At 41.3% G+C, this 25,338-nt stretch overlaps 1 pseudogene; it reads right to left on the bottom strand.

The window, feature by feature from the left end:
* Positions 1–23,489: 23,489 nt before the first annotated feature.
* Positions 23,490–24,799, bottom strand: LOC121437069 (annotated as a pseudogene).
* Between the last annotated feature and the right edge of the window lie 539 nt (positions 24,800–25,338).

Here is a 25,338-nt window from a genome sequence, read left to right as displayed (position 1 = left end):
AACACATTCACATCTTGGTGTCATAGCAAGAGGCTGTGGCTTTAGGTTAAAAGGCATGAACATTTTAGAAGACAGTTAAAGAAAATTTAAATTTTTAAACCTCTGAAGTTACATCTGAAAAAAGCCTGTGAAAGAGGCACATCTGTTTGTACTTTTAGCAGGAAATTTAACTAATGTAGTAATAAGCTATCAGTACCTTAAATCTCAAATATCATCAGACAGATGTGAGAGGGATAAGTAAATGAGCAGAAGTGAGACAGCTTTTCTTCCAGCTACCCAGGCAACCCCAAGTCTCTCTGTGGTCTTTGGCAAACACCAGTCTCAGAAGCAGTACTTGCCTTTAGCCGTTAAGCCCAAGAAGCTGTTGACAGATTTTCCTGTGGAGGTAGGGTTCGGTCTACCAGTCTTGGCAAGATGAGATGATGGTGTAGTAATTTCCATTTTAGGCAGGGTCCAGGCAGCTTTTTGCTATGTGAGTAGCTTTGCCATATATAAAGGCAAGCCTCCAGGAGGAAGTTCTTCTGCAGCCATGCATCCCCTGAAGGAGCTATAAGATGCTGCTGGAGTTGGCATATCTCTCTATCACAAGAAGCTCTTTTGTTAAATGCCATTCTCATATCTGTAGCACTTGAGAATCAGGGTACCGTGTTACCTGTCAGGTATATCTAAATTAGACATAAAAGTTAAATTTAGACATACAGTTTACCCAATTAGGTACAGCTTACCAATGTCAGTAGAGGCAAGAAGATTAGAAGGAATATTTCAGTAAGCCAAAGTATATTGGGGGTGGAATGTCTCCTTGGTAGGGCCAGCACACGTGGGAACCCTTACTAAAGATCTTGCTGATGTTACTGCTTTGAGCTTAACCCAAATGGTGGTTATCCATGTGTCTGTATTTTTCCAGAGCTGTTGTAATTTGGAGTTACAAGTTTTACAGATTTTAAAACAAGCACACATACATACACAGACATAAGACAAGTATACTATGGCCATATTATTTATACATATATATTAACAGATAGACAAACAAAACTTTTTCCAGGAAACTGTGTCAGTTGATCAATATAAAAATCCTGGAGTAGGCTGCAAAAGCCAGTGAATAGAGGTGGTCCCATTGAGGGCCAGATCAGAAGATGCTGTAAGGGAAACATAAGGGCAGAACACCGATGTAGCTCAGAGTAGGGGGGCATGGAGAACTGATTCATTGCAGGGAGAATTCCAGCATGACCAGATCATACACCAGGAATATAGAAGTGCAGACGAATAGCAAACAGTGAGAGAAGACAGACAGCGGGGCAGGAGCACAGTATCTAGAAATCATGTACATATGGTTTCAGACAGCCCCAATTTGAAAAGGTTTTTTTAAAGGCAGCCGCCCAAAGGCATTTGAGGATCAGGCCTCAAATTACAGGTACCCATTTCACAAGTCTATGCTGGGACCTGAAGCCTAGCACAATGTGTCCACTGTGTGTCCACTGTGATAGGCTTTGGATCAAAAACAAAACAAAACAGAGGGTGCATAAAATTTCCCTGAACAGAACATTTTCTGAAAAGGGGATCCCACAGGAAGTCCTGGGCCTCTAAGGCAATGACTTGGAAAGGACAAGTTCCAGACTCTTTGGACATATGGATGCCAGGGGCTGGGGTGTGGCTTCCATCCAAACTTAAAGAAGGGAGCACTGAAGGTAGGAAGGGACCAGCAAGAGGGAGAAGATGGGGAGAGGAAGAGGATAAATTATAATCAATATAAATTAAGTATGAAAATGCCACAATAACTGGGCATAAGGGTCTCTGCCACCTCCAAACATGGGAGTAAAGGCATGAGGGTTAGGAGTTCAAGGTCATCAATGTCTACACAATCTATTACACAAAATAAAGCCAGTTATGGTAACAAGGCCAAACTGGGCTATACTGAATCTCTCTCTCTCTCAAAGGAATGGAGCTGTAAGATTAATCTGAACGTAAAAGTACTTGCCTTGCTAACCCGATGGCTTGAATTAAATTCCCAGGATTCATGTGGTGGAATAAGAAAACCAGTTCCCACAAGTTGTCAAGGAATGGAGCTGTAAAATTAATCTGAACATAAAAGTACTTACCTTGCTAACCCGATGGCTTGAATTAAATTCCCAGGATTCATGTGGTGGAATAAGAAAACCAGTTCCCACAAGTTGTCCTCTGCCCTCCACGTGCACATGCCTACACACACCGCACGCACACTCACACACACACACAAATAATAGGAATAATAAATAAATTTAACTTCATTTAAAAGACATCCAAAATATACAAATAACTCAACAAAAAGTCAACAATAAGCAAAGAATTCAATTATAATATGGACAAAAGATATTAACAAACCCCTCAATCAACAAAGGCATACAGATAACAATGGTCACAATTCAGATCCCTGGCAACACCAAATGCTTTAGAAGGAGCAACAGGGATTCTAGTTCCTTGCTGTTGGGAATGCAAAATGATCCATCCACTCTTAAAGGCAATTTGGCAGTTTCTTACAACATCCAGCAATCATACTATTTGATATTTACCTAAGGGAGTAAAAAAACTTCACACAAAAATTTACACATGGATATTTATAAAAGCTTTATCTGTAATTGCTCAAAGTTGGAATCAAGCAATAGTAAGTGAATAGAACATTAAACTGTGATATGTTCCCTTGATGGTCTATTATTCACTTCTCAAAAGAAAAGAGCATTAAGAACAATTTTTAATTATTTTGCTTTATTCATTTTACATATCAACCACAGTTCCCCCTCCCTACCCTCCTCCTGCCTCCCATCACTCCCCACCTCAACCCACCCAATCCACTCCTCAGAAAGGGTAAGACCTTCCATGAGGAGTCAACAAAGCCTGGCACATTAATCCGAGGCAGGACCAAGCCCCTCCCCCCTACATTAAAGCTGAGAATGGCATCCCACCATAGGGAATGAGATCCAAAAAGCCAGCTAATGCATCATGGATAGATCCTGGTTCCATTGCCAGGGGTCCCACAAACAGACCAAGCTACACAACTGTCACCCACAGGCAGAGGGCCTAGTTCGGTCTCAAGCAGGCTCCCCACCTATCTGTCTAGAGTCTGTCAGCTCTCATGAGATTGGGTCCACTGTCTCTGTGGGTTTTCCCATCATGATCTTGAACTCCTCCCTTGCTCATATAATATTTCCTCCCTCTTTTCTACTGGACTCTTGGAGTTTGGCCTGCTGCTTGGTTGTGGATCTATGCATCTGCTTCCCTTTGCATCTGAACCCTGGATGAAGGTTCTATGATGACAATTAAGTAGTCACCAATCTGATTACAGGGGAAGGCCAGTTCAGGCACTGTTACAAGGAGAGGAATCTAAACTGTTGCAAAGGAGGGCCCCTTTGTGGTCACCCGGGTAGCTTAGCCCCCGAAATAACCACACAGAAATTGTATTAATTAAAACACTGCTTCGCCCATTAGCTCTAGTTTCTTATTGGCTAATTCTTACATCTTAATTTAACACATTTCTATTAATCTGTGTATTGCCATATGACTGTGGCTTACCGGCAAGATTCTAACCAGCACCCACCTCAGGCAGAAGACCCATGGCTTCTCTCACTCTGCCCTTCTTCCCAGCATTAGTTCTGTCTTCTCCACCTACCTAAGTTCTGCCTTATCAGGCCCAAAGCAGTTTCTTTATTCATTAGCCAATGAAAGCAACACATGAACAGAAGAACCTCCTGCACCAAGGTACCCTCTCCACTATTGCTAGGAGTCTTAGCTGGGGTCATCCTTGTGGGTTCCTGGGAATTTTTCTAGCACCGAGTTTCTCCCTAACCCCATAATGCCCCCTCTATCAAGATATCTCTTTCATTGCTCTCCCTCTCTGTCCCCCCCCCCAAATTCAACCATCATGTTCCCTCATGTTCTCATTACCATCCCCTCCCCTCTACTGCCCTCTGTCCCCAGTTTACGCAGAAAATCTCATTTGTTTCCTCTTCCCAGAGTGATCCATGTGTCCATCTTAGGATCCTTAAGAACAACTTTTAAGGTGGGGGGTGGAGAGATGGTTCAGTGATTAAGAGCACTTATTGATCTTTTGGAGAATCTTGGTTTGGTTCCCACCACCAATATGGTAGCTCACAACTTCCAGTGATTCAAGTTCCAGGGGCTCCATCATCTTTTTCTAACCTTTATGAGGTCCCCTGCACACATGTGGCACACACACACTCAGGCATACATATAAAATACGTATTTGTCTTAGTTAGGGTTATTATTGCTGTGATAAAACACCATGACCAAAAGCGAGCTGGAGAGTAAAGGGTTTATTTTTCTTACAGTCCCACAGCATTGTTCATCATCAAAGCAATAGGGCAGAAATTCAAGCAGTGTAGGGACATGGAGCTGATGTAGAAGCCATAGGAGAGTGGGCATGCTTCCCATGGCTTGCTCAGCTTGCTTTCTTTTTTTTATAATTTTTTTATTAAGAAAAGAAGAAAAAAAACATAAACAAAAAACAAGTTTCCACCTCCTCCCAGCCTCCCATTTCCCTCCCCCTCCTCCCACCCTTCTCCCCCTCCTCCCACCCTTCTCCCCCTCCCCCCACTCCTCTCCCCCTCCCTCTCCAGTCCACAGAGCAGTCCGGGTTCCCTGCCCTGTGGTAAGTCCTAGGTCCTCCCCCCTCCGTCCATATCTAGGAAGGTGAACATCCAAACTGGCTAGGCTTCCACAAAGCCAGCACATTAAGTAGGATCAAAACCCCGTGCCATTGTCCTTGGCGTCTCATCAGCCCTCATTGTTCGCCATGTTCAGAGAGTCCAGTTTTATCCCATGCTTTTTCGGTCACAGTCCAGCTGGCCTTGGTGAGCTCCCAGTAGATCAGCTCCACTGTCTCAGTGGGTGGGTGCACGCCTCGTGGTCCCGACTTCTTTGCTCATGTTCTCCCTCCTTCTGCTCCTCATTGGGACCTTGGGAGTTCAGTCCAGTGCTCATGTGTGGGTCTCTGTCTCTATCTCTATCCATTACCAGATGAAGGTTCTATGATGATATGCAAGATATTCGTCAGTATTGCTCTACGATAGGGTCATTTCAGGTTCCCAATCCTCAGCTGCCCAAGGAACTAACTGGGAACCTCATGTTGGGCACTTGGGAGCCCCTCTAGGGTCAAATCTCTTGCTCACCCTAAAGTGGTTCCCTTAACTAAGAATTGTGGTTCCGTGCTCCCCTATCCACCTTTCCTTTATCCCAGTTCTCCTGATTCCCCAAGTCCCCCCTCCTTCCCTTCTACCTTTTCTCTCCCCATCTCCCCTTACCCCCATCCCACCCCACCCCCAAGATCCTAATTTTCTCCCCGGCAATTTGGTCTACTTCCCTTAGCCAAGAGGATAACTATATGTTTTTCCTTGGGTTCACCTTCTTACTTAGCTTCTTTAGGTTCACCTATTGTAGACTCCGTGGCCCTAATTTATGGCTAGAAACCAATTATGAGCGAGTACATCCCATGTTCGTCTTTTTGGGTCTGGGACACCTCACTCAGGATAGTGTTTTCTATTTCCATCCATTTGCATGCAAAATTCGAGAAGTCATTGTTTTTTACCGCAGCGTAGTACTCTAGCGTGTATATATTCCATACTTTCTTCATCCATTCTTCCACTGAAGGGCATCTAGGTTGTTTCCAGGTTCTGGCTATTACAAATAATACTGCTATGAACATAGTTGAACAAATGCTTTTGTCATATGATAGAGCATCTCTTGGGTATATTCCCAGGAGTGGTATTGCTGGGTCCAGGGGTAAGTTGATCCCGAATTTCCTGAGAAACCGAAACACTGACTTCCACAGTGGTTGCACAAGATTGCATTCCCACCAGCAATGGATGAGGGTACCCGTTCCTCCACAGCCTCTCCAGCAAAGGTTATCCTTGGTGTTTTTGACTTTAGCCATTCTGACAGGTGTAAGATGATATCTCAAAGTTGTTTTGATTTGCATTTCCCTGATTGCTAAGGAAGTTGAGCACGACTTTAAGTGTCTTTTGGCCATTTGAACTTCCTCTGCTGAGAATTCTCTGTTCTCAGCTTGCTTTCTTAAAGAACTTGGGATGAGATGGTCCCACACACAATGGGCCAGGCCCTCCCCCATCAATCACTAATTTAGAAAATGCTGTACTGGCTTGCTTACAGCTGGATCTTATGGAGGCATTTTCTCAATTGAGACTCCCCTCATTTTGATGACAGCTTGTGTCAAGTTGACATAAAACTAGACAGCACACACACACACACACACAGTTTAAAAACAGTGCTCTGCAATGGATTCTGGGTGATAATGATGTGTCAGTGTAGTTCATTGAGTATATGGAAGTCCAACTATGGTGGGTATCAGTAATGAGGGAACTATGCATGTTGGGGGCCACAGGTATGTGGGAATTTTTGGTAATCTTTTATCCATTTTGGTGTGAAAATACTGCTGCTCTAAAAATAAATATAAAAATAAAATAAAAATAAGCCTTCAACTCTCTATGTAACCAAGGATGACCTTGAATTCTGATCTACCTGCCTCCACCACCAAAGTCCTGGGATTATAGGAGAGTACCACAACTACCCGTTTATGTCGTGCTAGGGATGAAACCCAGGCCTTTGTGTGCAGTAGGCAAGTACCTTACCTACTGCACTACATCCCCAGTCTCAAATCCATCCTTCACTTCTCTCATATCCTGCAGGATGGCCTAACTAACAAACAGCTATTTGGAGTCCATACTAGAGGGCAGATTCTGCTTATCATAGTGGCAAGGGGGCTCATGGAAGAGCCAGTGACCAATATTAAGCCCCTTGAAAAGACCCTCAAGAGGTTTCAAAGGATAAAAAAGAAACAATACATTCTTGGAATAGAAATTTAATCACAAAAGGGATCTACTTTAGGATTTAGAATTAGATTAAACTTCAGCTGAAAAAAAAATCAATGTTTGAAAATAAGTAGAAAACAGGAACTATGAGAGCCGAGGAAGTATAACGTCAGAACACAGGGAAAGCAGAGAATTAGTACCAAACCTGGGTCTTTGAGAACACAGAATGAAGACACAAAGAGAAAACAACAGTCAACCTAAGCAAGAGAAAAAACAAGAGAAAACAATACTTAGATCAAAATTGGGAAATGACAGATATTGATGAAATCTCTAATCTCACAAAGCCTCCAAAACCGACGCCTTTTTCAGGTTCACTATGACTAGAACCACATAAACGGGTAGTTGTGGTACTCTCCTATAATCCCAGGACTCTGGTGGTGGAGGCAGGTAGATCAGAATTCAAGGTCATCCTTGGTTACATAGAGAGTTGAAGGCTTATTTTTATTTTATTTTTATATTTATTTTTAGAGCAGCAGTATTTTCACACTATGAAGTAGCAAAAACAATTGCAGCTTCCCAGAATCCCCAGTCTACTCACTCTCTCTTCTCATTGGCTAGAACTAGGTCATGGACCACATTTCTGTGAAATAAGGAAATGACTGGGTGAGAGAATAAAAGCAGAACTGACCAACAAGCTGCTGGAGCTGTTCACACTATACTTAGTTCCCTTTGAGAATTCATTTGTTTTTGTTGGTTGTCTATTTTGACAGAAAACCTGGATTTGTTTCATCACTGTCTTTACATAGCATTTTGACTTATCTCGTTAAAGGATGTTTTCCTGTCTTGGCTGAACTTTTATGTGTCTATTGAAGAACCTATAAATTGGGTATTCTTGGCAGAACTTGTGTGTGTGTTTTCTTATTAAGTTCCAGCACAACTCACAGGGAAATTTGGGTATCATTTCAGGGTCCCTCAAACCTATTGCACTTTTGTTCCACTCTTTTATCTCCTTTTTGGTGATTATCTTCTCATGTTTTGTAAATATTAACCCCAACAATGTAAAATTAAAGTGTAGCTTTTTTACATGGTCAAACATAATATCACTATTAAAAAATGGTGGCATAAATCCTTGGACTTCCCACAGGGCAGGGAACCCTGATCGCTCTTTGGGCTGACAAGGGAGGGGGACCTGATTGGGGGAGGGGGAGCGAAATGGGAGGCGGTGGCGGGGAGGAGACAGAAATCTTTAATAAATAAATAAATTTAAAAAAAAAGAAGTTAAAATGTGTGTTTAAATTTACCAGGAACTAAAGATAACCACATAGAGTTGGGCATGGTGGCTGATACCTGTAATCTCACATTTGGGAGACTGAGGTTAAAAGCACTAATGTCAGTTTGAGACCAGTCTGGGCTACAGACTGAGATCCTGTCTCAAAGAACCAAAAAAGGTAGGAGGAGAGGAAAGAGGAGGAGACATGCTAGAGCTGTATTTCATTCTCATGAGTCTAATGATGATCCCTGGACCATTTAAAAAGAGAAGTTTTTTATCATCAAGGTCCCAACGTGCTTTCTTTTTTATGTGCTATTGATTAGAAAATTATGATAAATTTTTTGCTTTGTTTCTGATATTGATTGTAATCTTGTACAGTTCATTTTGGTTGATATTTCTAATTACAATTTCTTTTCTGTTCCTTGTACAATTCATTATCTCTCCTACTCCTTCTTTTGTTAGGGTGCTTTGGAGACAGGGTCTGTTGTATCCCAGACTGACTTAGAACTTGGCAAGTAGCTGAAAATGACCTTGAACTTCTGATCCTCCTACCTCTACATTCCTAGTGATATACTATACAGGAGAATATTATCACCTCCAGTTTATGTGGTATTGGGATCAATCCCACGGGTACATCCCCAACCCATATCCAGCTTTTTCAATCTCCTAATCACATCTTTTAATGTATTGAATTCACAAACATAAAGCTAATTTTCTTTTAATTCTTGGACTCCTCTTTCTCAAAGCTTGCTATTCCCAGGACTTCTGCCCACTTGGCATTCCTGGGATCATCTATGACTGCTTTTCCTGGCATAGATTCACTATCTGGTGGATCCCACCACTTCCTTCTTGGCTTACACTTTTCTTTTGCTTCAGAACATCCTCAAATAGCTTCCTATGAAAATGTATTTTATTAACTCATATATATCTACAACTCCTTATTTCATTGTCACACTTGATGGGTATTTTGACTTATACAGGATGATATTATTGGCAACCATTTTCCTTTAGAATTTTTTTGGCAAGCAAGGTTTTATTGAGAAATAGGCTCCCATATCAGAAAGGGGTCCCTAATGATGGATTGTCTATATTCTTGTTGCCCTCTTATCTTTTGTCATCCAGTGTTCTTAGACACTCTGGTGCTAGTCTCTCAACTGTTCCTTTTTCTCAGTTTTTAATATTCAAATTCTTGCTGGGCACTCGACTTCCTAGAACATCCCCCAAAGTTCTCATTTTTTCCCTCTCTTTTTTAAAATTTTATTTCTCCCATTGTTTGTCTTTGCTGTTTCACTGTTATCTGATAAACCTCTACAATCTTTCTCTTTAATTTTTATATGGAAATTTGAACTTAAGTAATCTTAACTTTTTGTTGTGCTAGAGATTGAATCTGAGGACATATACAGGCCAAGCAACCACTGAGATACATCTTCAGCCAAATAATCAAATTTTAATTCTTTTTGTTGTTGTTTTCAAAACAGGGTTTCTCTGTGTAATGTTTTTTTTAACAGGACTTCTCTGTGTAACAGCTGTGACTGGCTGTTCTGAAACTCGTTTTGTATACCAAGATGGCCTTAGACTCCCAGAGATTCACCCACCTCTGCCTCTTGAGTGCTGGGATTAAAGGTATGTGCCACCACATCTAGCTTCAAAATTTAATTTCTAAGAATTTCTTTTTGTCTCTACCTGATCTTTTATATAATGTGCTGTTCCTAGTTATGGATACAATATTTTCTCTTAGTTCTCTGAATATACTAATTAAATTTAATCTTTTTCACATATAACTTATATTTCCTGAGACTCCAAATCCTTTTTTTTCAGTATTGGCTATTAAAGCCAGTTTGTTTTAGACAAAACTGGAATTTTTTGTATGTTGAAGACTTTCTTCCAATTTCTTTTTCTTTTTCATGTTTGAGAGGACAGGTTCTAATACTATATCTCTGACTGACCTGGAACTCTCTATGTAGTCTAGGCTGGCCTCAAATTTGTAGTATCCTCCTGCTTGTCAGTCTCTTGAGTGTTAGGATTACAGGTGTGACCACCACACCCAGGCTCCTTCTCCTGATTTTTGATTATATTTAGTAATTATTTATAAATAATAAAGAAGGGTTCATAAGCTATTATGGATTTAATGTTCTGTTGGAGAAATCGATCTGCTTTCCTGATCCAAATGGCCTCTGTATAGGGCAGAGGGTGGAGGAGTGGAGATCATAGACCCTACGAGCCAGAATGAGGAAGAAATTACTCAGGAGTTGTCAGCATCCATGCTGAAACCCTTGATTCTCTGCAGATGTTATTTAGTTTCTTCATAGAACAGTCAGATGTTTTCTCGGTAGGCTTGTGCCAACTCCCAGCTCCAGTCGGCTGGGGTAGAGTGGAGTTCCAAGTGAAATGATCATCCAGCACCAGGGCATATGCTGAATCCCTGTGTGTCTGATCCTGTTATATTTCATTTTTCTATAATTGTAGATTCAGACTCTTTGCTCTTAAACTTGTAAAGTGTCCTCTATCTCTTCTGCAGCTGCCTTGTCAAATATTTTCAGCTGGATTTTCTCAGCTACCTTATTTCTTTTTTTTTTTTTGTTTTTTTTTTTGTTTTTTTTTTTTTTTTGGTTTTTCGAGACAGGGTTTCTCTGTGGTTTTGGAGCCTGTCCTGGAACTAGCTCTTGTAGACCAGGCTGGTCTCGAACTCACAGAGATCTGCCTGCCTCTGCCTCCCGAGTGCTGGGATTAAAGGCATGCGCCACCACCGGCTACCTTATTTCTTAAGTAATTCTTCTCTCTATTCATTCTCTCTCTCTCTCTCTCTCTCTCTCTCTCTCTCTCTCTCTCTCTGTGTGTGTGTGTGTGTGTGTGTGTGTGTGTGTGTGTATGCAGGCAAACATGTGAATATGGGTGCATATGTACATGTGTATGTGGAGACCAGAGACAACCTTCAGTGTTGCTCCTCAGGAACCATCTGTGGGGGGGTCCCTACAAGTTCTACTGCCATCAGGGAAACAAAATGCAAGAGGTAAAGAAGGAAATCCAGTTCAATAAGATTTAGTTAGCCTGTGTTGGTTCAAGTTTCTAGAGCCTAACCCCAGGCGGGTTTGTTTGTTTAGTTGGTTGGTTTGTTTTTGGTTTTGTTGTTGTTGTTGTATTTTGATGTTTTTGAGACAGGCTTTTTTTATTTTTTTTTATTGAGAAAAGGAGAAAAAAAACCAAGTTTCCACCTCCTCCCAGCCTCCCATTTCCCTCCCCCTCCTCCCACCCTTCTCCCCCTCCTCCCACCCTTCTCCCCCTCCCCCCACTCCTTTCCCCCTCCCTCTCCAGTCCAAAGAGCAGTCAGGGTTTTCTGCCCTGTGGTAAGTCCTAGGTCCTCCCCCCTCCGTCCATATCTAGGAAGGTGAACATCCAAACTGGCTAGGCTCCCACCAAGCCAGCACATTAAGCAGGATCAAAACCCCGTGCCATTGTCCTTTGCGTTGAGACAGGCTTTTTCTGTGTAGCTCTGACTATCCTGAAACTCTCTCCATAGACCATACTGGTCCCAAACTCAGAGATGCACCTGCCTCTGCCTCCCAAGTGTTGGCTTTAAAGGTGTGTGCCTCCATACCTGGCTCTAGGCAGTTTATCTTAGACATATGTAAGTACAATACAGTTTTGGAAAAAGTTTTCTGGTAACAATGATTTCAAACCCATGTGCAGGCTGAAGATGGAGGCCTAACTACATAGAAACTCTCTTGCAATGTACATGTGACCTCTACCACGAAGATGGGTTCTATAGCTTAGGGACCTGGGGTCTGGTGTGGCTCAGTCACGCGGATAGCGTTGAGGTCACCAGGCCGTAACGTCCATGGGCCATCTCCCCTTAGGATGGGCTCTGTTGACCGAGAAACCAAACTAAAGGTGAAGGTCTAGGGAGGGAGAGTCAAACATAATAATCTGGGAGATCCGGGTGTGGCCTGGCTCTGCAGGCAGCACAGATCACCAGGCTGTTAACAGCATCCTCTCCAGGTCTTCTGGTTGGAAAACAGATGTAGGCATCCCTTCTGTTGAAGAGACAAGCCTGTGTGTTTAATATTCCTGATTACAATAGTGCTTGTCTGTGAGCACAAAGATCTCATACCCTCTACATCCACCACTTTTTGGAGATTGTGCCTCTCACTTGCCTGAAACTTACCAAGTAAGCTAGGCCTAGATAGCCAGCTCCAGGATTTTGCTTGTTGCTGCCTTCCCAGGATGTTGTAGAATATGTAAAGATGTTTTGAATTTGTTTTACCTTGCCTGCCTAAGGCATCTGATTGGTCTAATAAAAAGTTGAATGACCAATAGCTAGGCTGGGCTGGTGGACAGAGAGAATAATTGGGAGAAGAGAGGAGAGACAGGAGAGAATGAGGGAGGAAGAGAGACACACCGGGGACCAGACAGTTAGACAGCCTCCAGCCAGACACAGAAGAAGGAAAAGTAGGACACAGAGAATGAAAAAAAAAGGTAAAAAGTCCTAAGGCAAAATGTAGATGTACAAATAAGGTTAATATAAGTTATAAGAGTTTTAAGAGTAAAGAAGAAAAGCTTTCAGCCAGGCAGTGGTGGTGCACCCCTTTAATCCCAGCACTCAGGAGGCAGAGATAGGAAGATTTCTGTGAGTTTGAGGCTAACCTGGTCTACAGAGTAGATTCCAAGACAACCAGGGCTGCTACTCAGAGAAACCCTGTCTTGAAAAACAGAAGAAGAAGGAGGAGGAGGGAGGAAGCTTTGAGAGCATGTGTACACAGTCATAAATGTGTGATTCATAAAAATCAATTCATTTATTGTTTTTCTTATTTTACCTTTAAATATATATTTATTTTATACATATTAGTGTTTTACTACATGAAAGTGATTGGTTTTCATTTTGTTTTTGTTTTTGAGGCAGGGTCTCATATAGGCTAGCCGGTCTTGAACTCCTAATGTAGCCAAAGATGACTTTGAACTTCTGATCTTCTTGCCTTTACCTCCTGGGTGCTGGCTTTATAAATGTGCACCACCAGGCTGGGTTTATGTAGAATTAGAGATTGTCTCAGGGCTTTGAACATGCAAGGCAAGCACAATACTACTGAGTAATACTTCCAGCTTCTGGGGTTTTGTTGGTGTGTCTGATGCATGAATAGCTTTAGGAGATGCTCCATAAGTATCTAAAGCAAAATAGTGTTTATACTTTTGTGGCATCGTCTATTACCTTCAATTTAGGATTCTGTCATCTTTCTCATTTTTCTTTGTAATTTTGAATTTATTCTTCTAAAATATGTCCACAAATTTTCAGACAGAGTAAATGTGCTCTAGCTTCCATATTCCTAAAATCCTTCAGTTTGTTGACGTTATGTGTACTATATTTTCCTGCTTGAATCTCCCCATAGCAATTGAATCCAGGGAGTCACACATGGTAGAAAAGTGCTCTACCATTGTTCTTTATTTGTAGCTGGAAGTTTCTCTTCCACCTGCCAATTCCCAAATAACCACTCTGAGGCTTAATATCAATTACTAACTGTTTGGTCTATTAGCTCAGGATTATTTTTAACTAGCTCATATATTTAAATTAACCCATTTATATTATTCAATATTTTACCATGAGACTTGTGGCTTGTTACCTCACATTTTGCTTCTCAGGTAGTTGTTGGTATCTGCCAGACTTGGCCTTCTTTTTCCCTTTATCTTTGCTTGGATTTCCCACCTGACTCTATTCTGCCTGGCTATTAGCCAAAGCAGGTTTTTTTATTAACCAGTGGTAATAAAACATATTCACAGCATATAGAAGGGCATCCCACATAATTTATCCTCAAACTTTATATCTCTATTTTAAAGGAATATTATTTTTAAATGCTATAATCCCATTTTTAAAATGGCTCATTTTAACTAAGAACCGTGCTTCCGTGAGCCACCTTAGGGTTGGCAAGAGACTTGACCCTAGAGTGGCTCCCAGATACCCAAGCCGAGGTCCCCAGTTAGTTCCTTGGGCAGCTGAGGATGGGGAACCTGAAATGACCCTATCCTAGAGCAATACTGACGAATATCTTGCATATCATAATAGAACCTTCATCTGGTGATGGATGGAGACAGAGACAGAGACCCACACTGGAGCACTGGACTGAGCTCCCAAGGTCCCGATGAGGAGCAGAAGGAGGGAGAACATGAGCAAAGAAGTCGGGACCACGAGGGGAGCACCCACCCACTGAGACAGTGGAGCTGATCTATTGGGAGCTCACCAAGGCCAGCTGGACTGTGACTGAAAAAGCATGGGATAAAACTGGACTCTCTGAGCATGGCCAACAATGAGGGCGGATGAGAACCCAAGGACAATGGCACGGGGTTTTGAACCTGCTTAATGTGCTGGCTTGGTGGGAGCCTAGCCAGTTTGGATGTTCACCTTCCTAGAAATGCACGGAGGGGGGAGGACCTAGGACTTACCACAGGGCAGGGAAATCTGACTGCTCTTTGGGCTGGAGAGGGAGGGGGAGAGGAGTGGGGGGAGGGGGAGAAGGGTGGGAGGAGGGGGAGGGAAATGGGAGGCTGGGAGGAGGAGGAAATTTGTTTCTTTTTTTTTTCTCTTTTCTCAATAAAAAAAAGTTAAAAAAATAAAATAAAATGGCTCATTTTTATTCTCCTAGTAAAATATTTTTGGTAAAATATGTTTTTCTACTTTTAGTGAAAACATGAACTGTGTCATTCAAGTCTTTTTAAAATCTAATTTAAGGAACTTAATATTCTCTTTGCCAGGCACTCAGGAAGCAGAGGCAGGTGAATCTCTCTGAGTTTAAGGATAGCCTGGTCACAAAGCAAGTTTCAGGACAGCCAGAGCTACACACACACACACACACACACACACACACACACACAAACACACACACACACACACACACACACACACACACACCTGTCTCAAAAAAAAACAAATCACAGAATTTCAAAAATGGCTTGGCATCTTCCCACATTACTCTTCTCAATGCAGGATTCACTTGTTATAGTCCAGAAAAGCTCTTGGGTTTATTTATTTATTTGTTTCTTTAGGGTTTTTCAGACAAGATTTGTCTATATAGCCCTGACTGTCCTGGAACTCAGAGATTCACCTGCCTCTACCTCCCAACTGCTGCAATTAAAGGGATGAACCACAATAAAAGGCTCAAAGATCTTAAATTAATTTATGAAGGTTGGCATTTTTATGTTGACTTTTCCATTCCAGCAATATGGTATTTGATTTTTTTTCAACATCTTTTAACTATTTTGGAACTTTAGCCAGTAAGCCACAGCCATGTGGCCATATACAGATTAATAGAAATGGGTTAAATTAATATGTAAGAGCCAATAAGAAGCTAAACAGCACATCTGATAGCACTAGAATAAACAAGCAAACACACCCAAGAGAAGTAGATGGCAGGAAATGGTCAAACTGAGGGCTGAAATAAAAAAAAAATAGAAACAAGGAGAACAATACAAAGAATCAATGGTTCTTTGAGAAAATCAACAAGATAGACAAATCCTCATCTAAACTAACTAAAAGGCACAGAGACTATCCAAATTAACTAAATCAGAAACAAAAAGGAAGACACAGCACCAGAATCCATAGAATCGTTAGGCAAGTAACTAACTGTACTCAACAAAATTGGAAAAATCTAAAAGAAATGGACAAATTTCTTGATAGATACCACATAACAAAATTAAATTAAGATCAGATAAACAATTTAAACAGACCGATAACCCTAAGGAAATAGAATCAGTCATTAAAATTTTTTCCAGTCAAAAAATAAAATCCAGGGTCAGTTGGTTTCACCCAGGGACAGATGGCTTAAGCACAGACTTCTACCACACTTTCAAAGAAGAGCTAATACCAATACTCCTCAAATTATTCCACAAAACATATACAGAAGGAACACTGCCAAATTCTTTCTTGAGGCTACACTCTGATACCAAAATGGCGCAAAGACTCAACAAAGAAAGAGAATTACAGACCAATTTTCCATCATAAATATTGATGCAAAAATACTCAATAAAATACTGAATCCAAGAACACATCAAAAAGATCATCCAACATGATCAAGGAGGCTTCATCCCAGAGATACAGGGACAGTTCAACATATAAAAATTGGTCAATATAATCCACCATATAAACAAACTGAAAGAAGAAAATCACATGATCACCTCATTAGATGCTGAAAAAGCCTTTGACAAAATCCAACTCCCTTTCATGATAAAAGTCTTAGAGAGATCAGGGAATATAAGAAACATACATAAACATAATAAAATCAATATATAGCAAGCTGACAACCAACATCAGCTGTTGTGAAATATTATTTTAAAGTGTGTCACATTTGTTTACACTGTGGAACATTTGTTTAATGATGCAAAGGAGTCTTGCATTTGTTTAATTGATGGAGGAGGGTCATTTGTCTATCTGTTGCTTTCATTGGTTAATTAATAAATAAAATTGCTTGGCCTAATAGGACAGAATTTAGATAGGCAGAGTAGACCGAAAAAAATACTGGAAAGAAGAAAAGTGAACAGATGCCATAGCTCTCCTCTCCAAGATGGACGCAGGTTAAGATCCTTCCTGGTAAACTACCACCTCGTGGTGGTACACAGATTATTAGAAATGGGTTAATCAAGATGTGAGAATTAGCCAATAAGAGGATAAACCTAATGGGCCAGGCAGTGTTTAAAAGAATACAGTTTCCATGTAATTATTTTGGGTAAAGCTATGTAAAGCTGTGTTACTTTACCTGTCTACAACACCTGATGCTCTAATAAAGAGATGAATGGCCAATAGCAAGACAGGAGAAAGGATAGGCAGGACTGGCAACCAGAGATAATAAAAGAGGAAGAGAAATCTGGGGAAGCAAGAGAGATCAAGGAATGAGAAAAGGAGGAGAAGTAGACTCCATGGACCAGTCACACAGTCAGACAGCCAGACACAGAATAAGAGGGAACAAAATACAGAAATAGACAAAGGTAAAAGCCCACAGGCAAAAGGTACACAGGATAAATTAAGAAAAGCTGACAAGAAACAATCCAAGCTAAGCATGGGTATTTATAAGTAATATTAAGACTTGGCATGATTTATTTGGGAGCTGAGTGATGGGCCACCCAAAAGAGTAAAAGAGCAAAAAAGAAAAGAGTGAAAACAAACAACAAATTTTGGCATACCAATGTGGATCCAGAGTCAAAGAAAATCTAACAACAATCACTTAAATGGAGAGAAAATTAAAGCAATTCCACAAAGCAAGGCTGTCCATGCTCCATATCTATTCAATATAGTACTCAAAGTTCTAGCTAGAGTAATAAGACAACAAGAGGAGATCAAGGGGCCAAAAAATTGGAAAGAAAGAATTTAAAGTATTGTTGTTTGCAGATGATATGATAGTATACATAAGCGACACCAAAAATTTTACCAGGGAATTCCAACAACTGATTAACATATTCAGTGAAGTAATTGGATCCAAGATTAACTTTTTTTAAAAAATAGCCAGTAGCCCCCTTATATATAAATGATAAATGGACTGAAAAAGAAATCAGTGCAACAACACCCTTCATGATAGCCACAAATACTATAAAATATCTTGGTGGTAACTCTAACCAAGCAAGTGCAAGACCCATATAACAAGAACTTCAAATTTTTGGGTAAAGAAATTGGAGCATATATCAGAAGATGGAAAGATCTCTCATGCATTGGTAGGTGGTGTAGGAGGTCCTTCTGTCTTTGTGTTGCTTTAATTGGTTAATAAAGAAACTGCTTTGGGCCTGTTGATAGGGCAAAACTTAGGTAGGTGGGGAAAACTAAATGGCATGCTGGGAGAAAGGAGGTAGAGTCAGGGAGAGGAATGCCATGGAGCCGCCAGAGACAGACATGCTGAATCTTTCCTGGTAAGCCACTGCCACATGGCGATATACCAGTTAATAGAAATGGGTTAAATCAAGATGTAAGATTTAGCCAATAAAAGGCTAGAGCTAATGGGCCAAGCAGTGATTTAATTAATACAATTTCTGTGTGGTTATTTCGGGGCTAAGCTAGTTGGGCAGCCAGGATGAACAAGTGGTCCCTCTCCTTGCAACAGGTAGGATTAACATAGTAAAAATGGTCATCTTACTAAAAGCAATCTACAAATTCAATGAAATCCCTATCAAAATTCCAACACAATTCCTTACAGACCTTGAAAGAACATTACTCAACTTCAAATGGAAAATGAAAAGTCCCAGAATAGCTAAAAACAATTATGTACAAAAAAAGAACTTCTGGGGGTATTACTATCCCTGATTTTAAGCTCTACTACAGAGTTACAGTAATAAAAACAGCCTGGTATTGACATAAAAACAGACAGATGGATCAAAGGAATTGAATGGAAGATCCAAGCATAAATCCACACACCTATAGACACCAGATTTTTGACAAAGAAGCCAAAAATATACAATGAAATAAAGAAAACATCTTCAACAAATGGTGTTGGTATCACTGGATTTCAGCATTTAGAAGAACACAAATTGATCCATATTTATCACCCTGCACAAAACTCAAGTCCAAGTAGATCAAAGACCTCAACATAAATCAAGTTACACTGAACCTGATAGGAGAAAAAGTGGGAAATAGCCTTAAATGTATTAGCACAGGAGATAACTTCTTGAATAGAATACTGGTAGCACAGACTCTAAGGTCAATAATTAATAAATAGACCCTCATGAAACTGAAAAGCTTCTGTAAGACAAAGGACACTGTCAATAAGACAAAATGTCAGCCTACAGAATGGGAAAAGATCTTCAACAAGCCCACATCTGACAGAGCACTAATTTTCCAAATATATAAAGAACTCAAGAAACCAGACATCAACAAACTAAATAATCCAATTTTAAAATGGGGTACAGATCTAAACAGAATTCTCAGCAGAAGACTCTCAGATGGCTGAGAAACACTTAAAGAAATGTTCAACATCCTTAGCCATCAGGGAAATGAAAATCAAATGACTCTGAGATTCCATCTTAAACTTGTCAGAATGGCTAAGATCAAAAACACTAGTGACTGCCTATCTTGGAGAGGATGTGGAGTAGAGGAACACTCCTTCATTGTTGGTAGGAGTGCAAACTTTGACAGCCACATTGGAAATCAATGTGGTGGTTTATCGGAAAATTGGGAATCAATCTACCTCAAGACCCAGTGATACCACCCTTGGGCATATACCCAAAGAATGTGCAATCATACAAGGACACTTGCTCAACTATGTTTTATTCATAATAGCCAGAATCTGAAAATAATTTAGACTCCCCTCAACCAAAGAATAGATAAAGAAAATATGGTGTGCCGGGCGATGGTGGCGCACGCCTTTAATCCCAGCACTCGGGAGGCAGAGGCAGGCGGATCTCTGTGAGTTCGAGACCAGCCTGGTCTACAGAGCTAGTTCCAGGACAGGCTCCAAAGCCACAGTGAAACCCTGTCTCGAAAAACCAAAAAAAAAAAAAAAGAAAAGAAAAGAAAAGAAAAGAAAATATGGTGCATTTACACAATTAAGTATTGTTAACTGCTAAATACAATGACATTCTGAAACTTGAAGGCAAATGGATGGAACTAGAAAAAAACATCCTGAGTGAGGTAACCTATTGGGGAGTATTATTTTAAGGTGTGTTGCTTTTGCTTATGCTGCATTTGTTTAACTCTGTGAAGCTGTGATTTTTTTTTTGCCTGTCTAAAACACCTAGTGGTCCTAATAAAGAGCTAAATGGCCAATAGAAAGGCAAGAGGAAGGATTGGTGGCATTGGCGGAGAAGAGTATAAATAGAAGAAGAAATGAGGAAAATGAGTAAACAACAAGAGAACAAAGGAGGGGAAGACACCAGGGGCCAGTCACCCAGCAACACAACCATCCGTAGAGTAAGAAGGAAAGTAAGTCATAGAGAAGTAAGAAAAGGAAGAGGCCCAGAGTCAAAAGATAGATGTGATAATTTAAGAAAAACTGGCAAGAAACAAGCTGAGCTAAGGCCAGGTATTGATAACTAAGAATAAGATTCCATGTGTGATTTGGTTCAGAGGTGAGTGGTTAGCTCCCCCAAAAGCCAAAAGGGTAAAACAGACAACAATAACTCAGACCCAGGAAGACAAACATGGTATGCACTCACTTATAAGTGTATTTAGCTGTAAAGTAAAGGATAACCATGCTACTATCTACAGACCCAGAGAGGCTAGGTAACAAGGAAGGTCCAGAGGTCAGCACAAGGATCTCCCTGGGAAGGGGAAATAGAAGAGATCTCATGGGAACATGAGTAATCTGGTTGGGAGGGGGAGAGCACTAAAAGAGATGACTGGAAAGGGGGCACATTTTGGGGTATGGTAGAAACCTTGTCCTTTCAAATGACTCAGGTCTCTTTGTGTGTTCTTTCAATCTCCATGCCCTTGCCCAACTAGCGTACAGTACAGTGGCGCACAAACTGTACCAAGGGGGTAGCACAGAATTGGGTGTTACAGGACATCACAAGAAAACCCACAGAATCAACTAACCTGGTCTCATAGGAGCTCACAGAGTCTGAACCAACAACAGGAAGCCTGCATGGGACCAAACTAGGCCCTCTACATATATATGGCTTGTATGGCTTGGTCTAATTGTGGGAATCCTGACAGTGGGAACAGGGACTGTCCCTAATGCTCTTTTTTAAAGAATAAATTTTAATTAACATTATTATTGTACATTATTTTTTAACTGATATTTATTGAGCTCTCATTTTTCTCTGCTCCCTTCCCTGCCTCTCCCCCAAGGTCCCCATGCCCCCAGTTTACTCAGGAGATCTTGTCTTTTTCTACTTTCTACTTCCCATGAAGATTAGATCTATGTAAGTCTCTCATAGTGTCCTCATTGTTGTCTAAGTTCTCTGGATTGTAGTTTGAAGGCTGGCTTTTTTGTTTTATGTTTAAAAACCACCTATAAGTGAGTACATGTGATAATTGTCTTTCTGTGCCTCGGTTACCTCACTCAAAATAGTGTTTTCTAGCTCCATCCATTTTCCTGCAATATTCAAGCTGTCATTATTTTTTTCTGCTGTGTAGTACTCCATTGTGTGAATGTACCACATTTTCCTTATCCATTCTTTGGTCGAAGGGCATTTAAATTGTTTCCAGGTTCTGGCTATGACGAACAAAGCTGCTATGAATGTAGTTGAGCACATGTCCTTGTGGCACGATTGAGCATCCTTTTGTCCCTAATGCTTTGACTGGCTGTTGGGACCCAGCTTCTCATACTGGGTTGCCTTGCCCAGTCTTAATACAAGGGGAGGTGCTTAGTCTTACTGCAATTTGATATGCCAAGCTTTGTTGATACTTATGGAGGCCTGCCCCTTTCTGAACTTCTGAGTTCAGGATTGGGGCAGTGGGTGGGGGGACTGAGGGGAGGTTGGGAGAGGGAATGGGAGGAGAGGAGGGAGGAAACTGCAGTCAGGATGTAAAATAAATAGATATATTTAATTAACAATAAAAAATAAAAGAAAACATCCAAGATAAAATCTCTTCCTTAGGACTTGAAAGGGTCATATATGAGATATAACAGATTTTGTTAAGTTGGTTTTTTTTTTTTGGCTCAACAAGTCTCTCCACTGATGCAGTAATCCAAATCAGACCAAATTAAACCAAATTAAAAGAAGCCCAGGTTTAATGGATGCCAGCTCTCCCAGGTGGCCCTCCAGGAAAACACGGAGAGGGAAAAAGTGAACCAGAACAACCACGTGTTCGTTCTCTGGGGGGCAGTTTAAATAGCCTGTGCAAGTGGTCTTGACCCTCCCTGAGGAGGGTTCACCATTTGGTGGGTTTCTCAGAGGTGGAGTTTGGACTGAGGCAACTCCCAGGGGAGGGGTCTTTAAAATGGAACTTTCCACCCAACTTTCCAAAATGGATGCCAGTGGCTGGGGTGAAGCCCCCAACCAAACATTCCAGACTCTTTGAATAAAGGGGTGCCAGGGAGCTGAGGTGATACTTTCAACCAAACAGATCTGTATGTATACTATAGCCTCTGTGGACATTTTTCTGAATTCTCACTTGGGAGTGAATGGAGGAATTGAGCTAGGTCACTGGAGGATGTTTAAGTTTTGTGGTACATACGGCAGTGTCTCTGGGATATAAACGTAATTAATTAAATTAATTAATAAAAGTAATTAAAATGTGATGGACAGAGAAGAAAAGAAAGAAAACAGGAATGATCAAGATTAATGGAGCTCCAGCTACCACCCAGGCCCACAGCTGGGCTTTGGGCTGGCCCACCCTAACATACCCAATCTAGGACCTGCTGGAGCTCATGAAGGGACTGGTCTCGTGGAATGATACCTGCAGGATCTCCATTACTTGGGGTGGCCATAGGATATCCAAGAGGAGTTTTGGTGGGGACCCAGTGAACTGATGGTGTACTAGAGGCCTTGAACCAGACCAGTGACTTATTGCAATAAACTTTTGCAAATAAAGCTGATTGGACAAAAGAGTATACTGAGTAACACATGTGGCTCCCAGTGCCACCAGAATGAATGAGGAGGTGTTGGAGAGGCAGGAAAGATAGAGAAGTGAAGAGGTTTGTTTTGTTTTTGTTTGTTTCCTTGCTTCCTTGTTTTGTTTTGCTTTGGTTTGACTTTTTTAAATTTTAAAACTTTTTTTTAGGGGTTCTGCAGGGGTGAGGGAAGAATATGAGGGCCTAGAAGGTGAGCAGAATTGAGGTGCATGATGTAAAATTCCCAACGATTAAATAAAGAAATTATTTTTTTAAAAAAAAAGATTAATGGAGCTCTAAGTCCATTTTGCCATGCTTCTCCAGGCCCTCAATAATCGATATATTTCAGGATACATGAGACAGACTTGATAAAGCAATATACCACAGACTTTGATTTGTTAAAAACCATCCCTACCTTGCCCTCTACCGCCTAGCATACTCCCTAGAGTACTACAGACAGGGAAGACTTATCTATTGGGAAGAACCCCTAACATTTTTCCAGGTAGAATTCTGGCTAGTCCAAAAATGGCCCTTTTTAAAGGGTTGCAGAAAACTAAACACTGCAACTTTATTTAGTATCAACGGCTTTTATTTGGAGCAAATTCATTTCCAGGAACTGGACAGTTGAATGCAGGGGGAGCTCTATCAATTCCTTGATTTGTGGCTGAAATTACCTAGCATGGGTGAGAACAAAGCACAAAGCATGCAACAAAACCACTTAAGAGTTTATTAGAGGAGACACGTAAACAGGCCTGGGGACATCGGTGTGGAGAAAAGAGAACTTGAAGATTGCACATCCAGCTTTTAAAGGCTGCCTAGCACATGCACACAGAGTGTTGATGTAACTATGTCATACACAGATGACGGAACTCACACATGTGCTCAAGGGCTTATATAACTGCATCATGCTGCACGTAAGTCATGCAGGGCCTTTTAAGGTCCCTGGGGCGGCTAAGTATTTTGCCTGAGCGCTTGTCTGCACGTGTGTGGCCCTGGAACCTGGAAGTGCTGCCACCGCTGTGTGACTGGAATCTTAACAGTGGCAGCTTGGCCAAAGCATTCAGTTGTTGGTAGGGTCAATCCCAGGGTTTCATCTGGCATCATAATGGCAGATCCTGGAGGAGTTGGGGTACCAGTTGGCAAATGAGCAGTGCCTCCATTGTTTATGCCCTTGGCCCATCCATATCTCTTGTTCTCTTACATCAGGGAAGGTTTCCTTTAAATCCTTCCTGCTGTCACCACATAATTTCTTCTTATTGCTGCTGTATTTCTTCCTCAAGTTTCCTGAAGTCATCTTCTGCTTGAGTTCTAGCTGCTTCTGTTTCTAAACCTCTTGGTTACACAGTTCCTCCATTCTTTAAAGCTCTTCTTGACACCTCATCAAACCCTGCCTCATTAGCACAACCTGGTGCTCCTGGTGTCCTGCCTTCATCTCCATATTCAGCTTCTCACAAGCCTCCCTGATATTTGGCTGCACCTGATGCAGCTGTTGCTTCTCCATCTTAATGAGTGTCTTCCTGCGGGTGTTATCTGGGTGGCTGGTCTCTCTCCTTGTGAAATTGCTGGGTTTGGTTTTTTTGTTTTTTTTTTTTATAACCAGATTCACTACAAGTGCCCCTTCATCATCCAACTGGTCCACAGGCTCCACAGTCATAGGCCAAGGAAACGTGGTTAGCAAGGAGCCTTCACTGTGTCTGTCCAGAGCTTTCCCAGCAGCTGGCTTCCCTGCGAACTTAACAATGCTTTTCCCTGAAGGCCCTCCTCAGTTATCCACAATGACCACAGCCCTCTCCACTTGGCCACACACGAAAAAGTTTTTTTCCTGCAGCTCCTTGGATACATACTGAGGAAGGCTGTGGACTGTAAGGGATGCACTATGACAGACAAAGCGCATGCACACCTGCTTTCCATGGAGTGGCATATTGTCCAGCTCCACTTTGGCAAATTTCACTGGGGGTCGTGTTTCCAAGCAAATAAAGGCAAAGCCTTTATCCTTAAGAACGAAAACTTTGCCTGCTTCTCAAACAAAAAGTTTCCTCATTTTCTCCTAAGAGACTTCAGGTGAAGATTGCCCACAAAGAGACAGCTATGCCAGGTGAAGGTCTCTCCCAGTTTCCTAAAATTCTTCTGGCCGATAGTTAAGCCTTCATTTATTGGTGGGGTGGCTGTTGCTGCTGCTGTTGCTGTTGGTGGTGATGTTGATGATGCTTCCTTGGAGTATGGTACTGCTTCTCCAAGTAAAAGGTTTTATTGCTATGCATTTTTTGGACTCTTGACTTCAATTTGAACACAGCAAAGTATCTATCTTCTAGTCCTCTCTAACCTCCACTTCCTCTGCCCACAGTTTTTTGCTCAGAGTAATGGCCTCCACTGACCTTAGTTCTGGTTATAGTTCTTTATGGTGTATTTAAAATCATAAGTAGGTGTTGAATTTTATCAAATGCTTTTTCTTGCATGTATTGGGATAATCACATAATTTGTTCTTAAAATTGTAATTGATTTCTAATTTTAAAGCATACTTGTTTTCTTAGAATAAAGCTCAACATGGTGGGGTTTTGAGAGAAGGCTCAGCAGTTAAGAATGTTTGTTTTTCTTGCAGAGGACCCAAGTTTGGATCCTAGCGCTCATGTTCAGTGACTCATAACTGTTTGTAACTCACCTGCAGAGGTCTGATGCCATCTTCTGGTCTCTGCAGGCACCTGCACCTCTCTCTCTCTCTCTCTCTCTCTCTCTCTCTCTCTCTCTCTCTCACACACACACACACACACACACACACACACAAACACACAAATGTAAAAGT

This window comes from Microtus oregoni, unplaced genomic scaffold (genome assembly GCF_018167655.1).
Source record: "Microtus oregoni isolate MIOR12 unplaced genomic scaffold, Mior012 000050F_ref0000143, whole genome shotgun sequence".
Classification (NCBI taxonomy): domain Eukaryota; kingdom Metazoa; phylum Chordata; class Mammalia; order Rodentia; family Cricetidae; genus Microtus; species Microtus oregoni.
Note: the sequence above shows the minus strand (reverse complement) of the source record. Positions and strands in the feature narration are given on the sequence as shown.